The 10,640-nt window shown below is 38.2% G+C and overlaps 1 protein-coding gene across 1 annotated transcript in view; it reads right to left on the bottom strand.

Annotated features, from left to right (window-relative positions):
• AP3S2 (adaptor related protein complex 3 subunit sigma 2) overlaps positions 1-10,640 on the bottom strand; it is a 59,121-nt gene that overhangs the window by 36,913 nt on the left and 11,568 nt on the right. The gene's annotated exons all lie outside the window — the stretch shown is intronic.

The following is a 10,640-nucleotide window of genomic DNA, read 5'->3' as shown; positions in this document are numbered from 1 at the left end:
GTCTTTGCGTACCAAACAGCTAGCATTCTAATTTGCATGGATGTCATGCTGACTTTAGTATATTGAAAAATATGATTTTTACCACAAAAAAGAAATGATAATTTTGTGACATGATAAGAGATGTTAGCTTGATATGGTGGTAATCATTTTGCAATATATAAGTATATCAAGTCAATACACTATACATCTTAACTTTACACAATGTTATGTGTTATACATCAATTATACCTTGATAAACCTGGGGGAAAAAAGAAAAACATCATTTTTTATAACTATTAAATCAATGATACTGGTGTTAATGTTGTAATCAGGTTAAATCTACTTCTATCAAACTTGATAGGAGGGGACTTCCCTGGTGGTGCAGCGGTTAAGAATCCACCTGCCAATGCAGGGGACACGGGTTCAATCTCTGGTCCGGGAAGATCCCACATGCCACGGAGCAACTAAGCCCTTGCACCACAGCTACTGAGCCTGCGCTCTAGCGCCCGCAAGCCACAACTACTGAGCCAGCGCACCACAACTACTGAAGCCCGCGTGCCCTAGAGCCCACATGTCACAACTACTGAGCCCACATGCCACAACTACCAAGCCCACGTGCTTCAACTACTGAATCCTGCAACCTAGAGCCCGTGCTCCGCGACAAGAAGCATGCGCACCGCAACAAAGAGTATCCCCTGCTCACCACAACTAGAGAAAGCCCACGCGCAGCAACGAAGACAAAGCGCAGCCAAAAATAAATAAAATTAAAAACAAAAAACAAAAAAACAAACTTTGATAGGACAATATTTTTTAGCTCATGAATTCTACTTTTCAAATATATAAAAGCTGCAGATGGGATAAAATCTCAGATTTTTTTGCGTCCACTGTCTTGTGTACTTTTGTTAACTTTTTACAGTTATTTTCATCTCTTGAAAAATGAAAGAAATGTTATGTAGATTTCTTTAGACAATCTGGCCAATGTGCTACATAATCAAGCACAAATAAGCTGGGTGGTGATAATAAAAATGGTTATCTCAAAAGAAAAAAAAAGCAATGGCAATACTGGAGAATATTTTTATATACCTTCAAGCTACAAGAAAAAAGACAAGCAAACCTAACTACATAAAGTTAAAAGACAAATGGACTAGGAGAAAATATCTGCAATAAATATAACAGAAAAGGATTAGTATCCATAAAGCTAGGAAAAAAACAAACGCTTACAAATGAATAAAACAAATGAGCTGGACTTCCCTGGTGGCGCAGTGGTTAAGAATCCGCCTGTCAATGCAGGGGATACTGGTTCGAGCCCTGGTCTGGGAAGATCCCACATGCCATGGAACTAAGCCCATGCACTACAACTGAAGATCCCACATGCCGTGGAGCAACTAAGCCCGTGCACCACAACTACTGAGCCTGCACTCTAGAGCCTGTGAGTCACAATTAGAGCCCACGTGCCGCAACTACTGAAGCCCACGTGCCTAGAGCCCATGCTCCACAACAAGAGAAGCCACCTCAACGAGAAGCCCGCACACCACAACGAAGAGGAGCCCCTGCTCGCCGCAACTAGAGAAAGGCCGCGCGCAGCAACAAAGACCCAACGCAGCCAAAAATTTTAAAAATAAATAAATAAATAAATAGATTTAAAAAAACAAATGAGCCATTAGAAAAGTGGACAAATGCTATGGTCAGACATTTTCGAATACAAAATGACTGGTAAACAGTAAAAGATATGTGGCGGGCTTCCCTGGTGGCGCAGTGGTTGAGAATCTGCCTGCTAATGCAGGGGACACGGGTTCGAGCCCTGGTCTGGGAAGATCCCACATGCTGCGGAGCAACTAGGCCCGTGAGCCACAACTACTGAGCCTGCGCGTCTGGAGCCTGTGCTCCGCAACAAGAGAGGCCGCGATAATGAGAGGCCCGCGCACCACGATGAAGAGTGGCCCCCGCTTGCCACAACTAGAGAAAGCCCTCCCACAGAAACGAAGACCCAACACAGCAAAAATAAATAAATTAATTAATTAAAAAAAAAAAAAGACATGCGGCCTCACTAGTATTCAAGAAAGCTAGGGAAAACAACAAATTTCTATTTTTTCACCCATAAGATGGCAAACATTTGAAAATATCCTTAATATTTAAAACTGGTAAGGTTATGGGGAAATAGGACTTTAGGGAGAGGCAATCAGGCACTATCTAACAATTTAAAAAGCACACATCTTTAATTAAAGCAGCAATTCCAATTTTAGGAATCTATCCTAAAGAAACTAACACACGTGCATACAGATGCATGTGCAAGGATATCATTGCACAATAATTTGCAATAGGAAGAAACTGGGAGAAACCTGAATGCCCACAGGTAGGGTATTGAATAAAAGATTATAAATAAAAGACTATGATATATTAATATTGTAGAAAATCATGCATCACTAAAAAGCATATATGAAGTGGAAAAAGCTCCAAGACTTATAAGTGATTAAAAAAGCAAGTTGCAGAACTATGTATGTAGTGAGATTACTTTTTACTTAAAAATTAAATAATGTACGTGACACGTGTGTGTGTGTGTGTACATGCATTAAAAGACTTAATAGTGACTACCTCTAGAAAGGGGAGTGGTATATGAGAGGGGAATGAATGCTAAGGGGGAGGACTTCTCCATTATACTTAATAAACTTACTGTTATACTCTGTAATGACCTATATGGGAAAAGAATCTAAAAAAGAGTAGATAATATGTATATGTATAACTGATTCACTTTGCTGTACAGCAGAAACTAATGCAACATTGTAAATCAACTATACTCCAATAAAAATTAATAATAAAAAAAAGGAATGGAATACTGATACATGCTACAACAATGGATGGATATTGAAACTATTATGCTAAAGAAGCCAGTCTTCTGTGGTCCTTCTGTGGTCCAGAAGGACCACATATTATACAAATCTATTTTTATGAAATGTCCATAATAGGCAAAACTATAGATACAGGAAGTAAATTAATGGTTGCCTAGGGCTGGAGTGAGGAGGCAGTTGGAGGGAAATGGGAAGTGACTATAATGAGTAAGAGGTTTCTTTTTGGGGTGATGAAAATGTTCTAAAATTGGTTGTGATGATGGCTATACAACTCTGTGAATATACTAAAATCCACTAAATTACACACTTCAAATGGATAAATTGTATGGTATGTGAATTATATCCCAATAAAACTGTTTAAAAAAAAACCTTACTTTTTTTAATAAAAAGAATATATTCAGGTACTACTTGTATAATTTAAAAAACCCCAAACAATGTACTTGAAATTCCACAAAGGGGCCTACATTTATACAGAAATTTAAGTTAAACTAGAAGTAGCAGAACAATGGGAGACTGAATAATTTGAAGAAACGGGAACATGATACAGAGAAAAAGAAACTCAGTTCCATATCTCAGAATATACTGAAATAAATCTTGTGTGTGTTAAAAAGATTTAAATAATCTTTGTGCTAAAAACTTATTAAAACATTTTTTAACTGAAAACAAATGATTTGGAATTTTGTCCCAATTGGAAGATAAACTTATGACTAGTGACGAAGTAGAGGAGATAAACATGAAAGTGGATAGTTTCAACTATGCTGAAGTGCAAATAATGAACAGCGTAATCTAAGAATTAGAGGGACGGTTGTATAATGGTAAAGAAATATTTGTGAATATAATGATGAATAAAAGCTTACTATCCTAAAACTCCAGAATAAACCATGAGATATTAGGACCTATTGTGAAAAACAAAACTGTAATGAAAGATTTGAAAGAAGGAATGAATAAATGCAAGGAAATGCTACTTTAAATTCACTTCTAATTAAAATCCAACAGGGACTTTTGGGACCTTTACAAATTATTCAAAAATGTATAAGGATGAATAAATGGTTATAAATATCGGAGAATATTCTGAAAAAGAACCGCACCCAAGGGGAATAACTGCTCTTACTAGGGATATGAACCTATATATATATATATATATTTTTTTTTTTTTATAAATTTATTTTTATTTATTTTTGGCTGTGTTGGGTCTTTGTTGCTGCGCACAGGCTTTCTCTAGTTGCGGGGAGCGGGGCCTACTCTTCGTTGTGGTGCGCGGGCTTCTCATTGCGGTGGCTTCTCTTGTTGCAGAGCATGGGCTCTAGGCACGCAGGCTTCAGTAGTTGCGGCACGCGGGCTTCAGTAGGTGTGGCTCGCGGGCTCTAGAGCACAGGCTCAGTAGTTGTGGCGCACAGGCTTAGTTGCTCCGCAGCACGTGGGATCTTCCCGGACCAGGGCTCGAACCCATGTCCCCTGCATTGGCAGGCAGATTCTTAACCACTGTGCCACCAGGGAAGCCCTGAACCTACATTAACAACAAGTAAAACAGTGCAAAACTAACGCAGAAAGAGAAACATAACTCAGTGGAACAAAGTGAAGAGTAAACACTAAATAGCGAGTGATTACTGTGTACTAGGCACACACGGGTGTACTCTGGGGATACCTCAGTCAGCGAGTCACATTCTTGTCTGGGTTATGTTCTGGGTGTGGGAAGAATGAGGCAGATAAACAAGATCTTTTCCATTGTCACAAGTGCTCTGAAGGAAGTAAATAGGATGATGCGATGGGGGTTACTTCAAACAGTGTCAAGAAAGTCTCTCTGAGGATTAACATTTGAGCTGAGTCACGAATGAAGAAGCCAGTCTTTTGAAGAGCTGAAGAGTGAAAAACCTGGGAAAAAGCACTCCAGTGGACAGAACAGGTGCAAAGGCCCTGAAGCAAAAATGTACTTGGACCTGAGGAGCAGAAAGGAGGCTGGAATGGCTAGAGTGAAGGTGACAGTGTATATGGTGAGATCGGACAGAGAGAGACAAAGGAGCCAGACCATGTCAGGCCTTGCAGGTTGTGATAGGGAGTTTGGATTTTACTCTAAACTTAACATACTATACATTAAGGTTTCTTCAACAAGGGGAGGTATAAATGGATTATTTACATTTAATAGAATCGTTTAGAAAAAAGTTAGTTTTAAAATAAACAAAAATATACAAAGAATTACTTTTTCATTGACTGTAAGACAAACCTTTTTGTACTAACAAAGAAAAAAATGCTGTCAATTGTAACTGTAAGATGTCATCTACTGTAATATACATCCTCATGTTAGTTATTAAAGTGTGAAAAAATGTGTATCTTACAATAGATGAAATATAATATTATAAACCAGGAACTAGACTTAACTGGACAAATGTTTCTATTACAAAAGGTTTACATGAAAAAGAACATTGTAAATTCACACATGGGAAAAGTTGGCATGATTAATAAAAATAAAAATTCAGACATTTGTGAGGTACCACTCACCTCCGAGTAGAAATTAAAAATGACGTATTTCAATGCTGGAGTTAGGAAGAAACATAAACTCATATAGTTCTGGAAGCATTATAAATTAATATAACCTTCCCAAATATCTATCTAGCAACATGCATTATAATTAGAAATATTAATCCCTTGACCCAGGAATTTCATTGGGGTGTGAACAGGCACAACAGTTTACATAAAGACTTACAGTAGTTCTATTTGGGTTAATTAAAAAAAAGGAAAATGAAAACAATCAAACTAATAAAAAAAAAAGGAAAATGGAAACAATCAAACCATCTAGTGTCCGTTCTACTGCTCTCTGCCTGGATCAGCTGAGAACACTCATTTTACCCATCCCCCATTGAAATGTTCTGCTTTGATTTACTCTTGAAATACAGAGGTTATGAAAGGTGAGAAGCAGAAAATGTAGTGGTCCATTCCTCCTGTCATGTTCCTCCAAGACAGCCAGAGGCTAATGCCCCAACTACGGTGGGCTCTAAGTTTCCCCGGAATCACTCACATGACCTTGCCCTCAGAATTCCTCAGAAAGGCCTCTTGTAAACCCTCAGGGATACTGAAGCCAGACGGTGACACTGTTCAGCTTATCTTCTTGCGGGAGCTTTCATCTAGTAGTGGCAAATTATCCTTTCCTTACACAACTACTTACACTCAGTTTTTCCAAACTAACAAAGTATCATTTAGGGAATATACATCACATGATAAAACTATAAAGAGAAGCAAAGCAATGATCAACTTAAAAGTCTGAAGAAAGGGACTTCCCTGGTGGTCCAGTGGTAAAGAATCCACCTTGCAATGCAGGGCACGCAGGTTCGATCCTTGCTTGGGGAACTAAGATCCCACATGCCATGGGGCAACCAAACCCACGCGCCACAACTACTGAGCTCGAGTGCCTCAACGAGAGAACCCACGTGCTGCAAAAACTACAGAGCCCACGCGCTCTGGAGCCCACGTGCCACAACTAGAGAGAGAAAACCCACACACCACAACTAGAGAGAAGTCCGTGAGCCGCAATGAAGACCCAACACAGCCAAAAAAAAAGAAAAAGAAAAAAAGGAAAATAAATAAATAAATATTTTTTAAAAAGTCTGAAGAAGGATGCAATGAACAAGGGGGACGGAATTGAGAAGGGACATACAGGAGCTTTGAGGTACTAGCAATGTACTATTTCTTAATCTGGGTGAGAGTTTCATTTTATTGGCATTCCTCAAACTGTATAGGCATGTTTTCCGTAGTTTTTGTATATACGTTTCACAATAAAAATTATTTTAAAAACAGCAATAATCTTATTGTGATTCTGATTGGGTTTTCAGTAATTTATAAGCTGGAAGTACAGTTGACACTTGAACAACACAGGTTTGAACAGTGCGGGTCCACTTACACTCAGATTTTTTTCAATAGTAAACACTATAGTACTATACAATCCCCAGTTGGTTGAATCTGAAGATGCAGAACCACGGATATGGAAGAACCGTGTATACGGAGGAACTGGGTATACAGGAGGGCGTACTATAAATTATATAGGGATTTCGACAGCATGGTGGGTCAGCACCTCTAACCCCTGTGTTGTTCAAGGGTCAACTGTACTGACAGTTTAAAAAGTTTTTTCCACAGGCAAAGGGTATGTTTTATTCATTTATTTTGCTCTTTTATCATATTTTCAGTAGAATTTTAAAGTTTTCTTCATATAGAACTTAACATTTTTTACATTTATTCTTGGGTATCTTAAGGAACGTCTTCCTACTGTGAATGGGCCCCTTTTAAATATTATATTTTCTAACTTATTATTGCTAAGGGAAAGCTATTAGTTTTTATACATTAAACTTGTATCCAGTCCCTTACTGAACTATATTGCTAATTCTAATTGTTTTCCAGTTGATTGCTTTGGATTTTCTAGGTAGATAATAATTTCATCTGCAACCATTATATATTCTGAAGCCTAGTGAAGCCAATCACTCATTACTGCCCTTCTTCCCTCAGAACATACTTCTGCATTTCTTGGCCATTCATTTTTCCTCATAAACTTTCTCTTTACCAAGTTCTATACGATCTCCTGGATTGGGACTTCCCTGGCAGTCCACTGGTTGAGACTCCGCGCTTCCACTGGAGGGGGCACAGGTTGGATCCCTGGTTGGGGAACTAAGACCCCGCATGCCGTGCGGCACGGCCAAAAAAAAATTAAAAAAAAAAAAGATCTTCTGGATTTATACTTGGTTCCCCGTTTAATCTATTGATTACTACTGTCATCTTTGCTCAACTCTTCCCAATAAGGGGAGGGCTTGTAGCTCCACTGACTTCAAGTATTCCTTTATGTTTTTCCTTTAAAATTTTACAATTTTAGGGACTTCACTGGTGGTCCAGTGGCTAAGACTCCATGCTCCCAATGCAGGGGGCCCGGGTTTGAACCCTGGTCAGGAAACTAGATCCCACATGCAGCAACTAAAGATCCCGCGTGCTCCAACTAAGACCCGACGCAGCCAAATAAATAAACAAAGATTTTACAATTTCATTGGAATCAATATCAAGTATTCCATACTAAGTTAATTTCCAAACACTAAATATCCTTTGTCACTACCATAAGTGAAATTTCTTTAATTATGAATTTCCTAGCTGTTTTCACAAAAAATAGGAAATTCAGTTTTGACGAATTGATCTCATATTCTGCCATTTTGCTCATATCATTCATTACTTGCTACAATCTCCCCCCATTTTTTTTTAAGGTTTACTAGGTACATAATCAGGCTCTCTTACAGTAATAACTTACCTCTCTCCTCCTTTACTATGTTACTTCTTCATTTCTTTTTTAATCACTCATTACAAATGTTTGCTCAAATTAGAGTAAACAGTAAGAGACACCTTGTTTTCATAAATGCCTGTAGATTTCTCCCCTGAGAAAACACTGGCTCTGGCTCTTGGTTTTAAAACTAAAATTGGCTGTTTCTGGGTGACTGGGGGAGAAGAGAAGAAAGATGTTTTTCACTGTATACTCTTGGTATGCCTTTTGAATTTTGAACCACATAAGTGTATTATTTCTTCAACAATAAATAGTTTATACTGAATAAAGAAAACATGCACTAAATAATCAAGTAAAAATGCTTCCAATTCCAATTTAAGAGTATTTCAGAAATATAACTTGGGTAATCATTTCTCTCGGCATCTACTGATGAAATTATATTAGTTATATTTTTCTTACTGTTGTAATAGAGACTCTAAGAATATGTTATTGTTAAACTGACTTGTATCCTTGGAATAAAGACTATTTGGACATAATAAATAATTCTTCTAGTATGCAGTATTCCTGAGAAAGAATTTTAGAGCTAGAAAGAACACCTAGTATACTTATAAATCCAAATAAACACACACACACACAGAGTCAAAACATAAAACAAAAACCCTAATGCCAACAAAACTTAAATGATTTAAGACCATGCTGCTTGCTAACGGGAGAGTCCAAAACAGGAGCCAGGTCTCATGACTCCTTGGTTCAACCGATTATTGGCTAAGATTTTATTTAATAATTCTGTCCAATAAAAATATGCAATATCTGGGACTTCCCTGGTGGCGCAGTGGTTAAGAATCCGCCTGCCAATGCAGGGTACACAGGTTCAATCCTTGATCCAGGAAGATCCCACATGCTGCAGAGTAACTAAGCCCGTGCACCACAACCACTAAGCCTGCGCTCCAGAGCCCGCGAGCCACAACTACTGAGCCCACATGCTGCAACTACCGAAGCCCGCGCACCTAGAACCTGTGCTCCGCATCAAGAGAAGCCACCGCAATGAGAAGCCTGAGCACGGCAACAAAGAGTAGCCCCCACTCTCCGCAACTAGAGAAAGCCTGCGCGCAGCAGCGAAGACCCAATGCAGCCAAAAATAAAATAAATAAAATAAATAAATTTTTTTAAAAAACGCAGTATCTAACATTTTCTCTATGAGAAGCTTTTGGATCATAACCAATTTACTCCATAAAATACACTTGAGCAGTATGATTTTTTAGTCTGAGTTTAAAAAATAACTTACATAATAGAGGTCTTACTGTACTAAAACCTACTGAGTCTATTAGGGAGTCAGTTTTTCATTTTACCTTTCTTATTTCATCCTGATATTGGATTCAGTGTCTTTGGATATTTATTTTTTGAGGTCAGCTATTTCAAATATATTGGCATTATAACTATGTATATCATCCTCTAAAACATTTTAATGGTTTCTATTTCTGACTTTTATCCTCTTTATATTAGGATACCTATTTACTGATTTTATTGTCTTTTCAATGATGAAAACTCTTAGTTCCTATTATTTTTACCTTTTCTTTATCTGTCTTCCCAAATCCAATGCATGCTAAGTATTCAATAAATGTCCACTACATTATAAAGTTACACTTCTCTTTTTGCCTTGTTAATATGCATTTCTCTTTTGTCTTGAAGTGCATCTCCTCTAATAACTGCATCTCAATTTTAAAAATATATTATCACTATATATTTTACCTTTATTTTCTAATACACTTATTACATGCACATTCCTATAGCATTCTACAGTGTACAATAATATAAAGTACATTGTCACAATTGAATTCTACAACCTAGTATTTCGGGTTTTTTTAGTTGAAATACAGTTGACATACAATATTATGTTAGTTTCAGATATACTACATAGTGATTTGACATTTGCATACGTTATGATACAATCACCATGGTAAGTCTAGCAACCATCTCTTTCCAAACAAAGTTATTAAAATATTATTGACCATATTCCTTAAGCCATAATATTATATCTTTGTGACTTATTTATTTTATAACTGGAGGTTTGTACCTCTTAATCCCCTTCACCTATTTTGCCCTCCACCTCCATCCCCCTTCCCTCTGGCAACCACCCATTTGTTCTCTGTACCTGTAAGTCTGTTCCATATTTACAACCATCAGATGGTGGATCCATGACTCAAACCCAGGTTTTCTGATTCTAGATCTTGAGCTCTTTCTGTTATGCCACATTGACTCTCAACGTCCAATTGAACTCAGCTGTTAAGAAAGCATTTAAAGGGACTTCCCTGGTGGTACAGTGGTTAAGAATCCACCTGCCAATGCAGGGGACATGGGTTCGATCCCTGGTCCGGGAAGATCCCACATGCCGCGGAGCAACTAAGCCCATCCGCCACAACTACTGAGCCTGCGCACTAGAGCCCACATGCCAAAACTACTGAGCCCACGTGCCACAACTACTGAAGCCCACACACTCTAGGGCCTGCGTGCCGCAACTACTGAGCCTGTGTGCTGCAAATACTAAAGCCTGCGCACTGCAACTACTGAAG

Source organism: Eubalaena glacialis, chromosome 2 (assembly GCF_028564815.1).
Source record: "Eubalaena glacialis isolate mEubGla1 chromosome 2, mEubGla1.1.hap2.+ XY, whole genome shotgun sequence".
NCBI lineage: Eukaryota > Metazoa > Chordata > Mammalia > Artiodactyla > Balaenidae > Eubalaena > Eubalaena glacialis.
The sequence above is the reverse complement of the archived record's forward strand: the minus strand, read 5'-3'. Positions and strand labels throughout refer to the sequence as shown.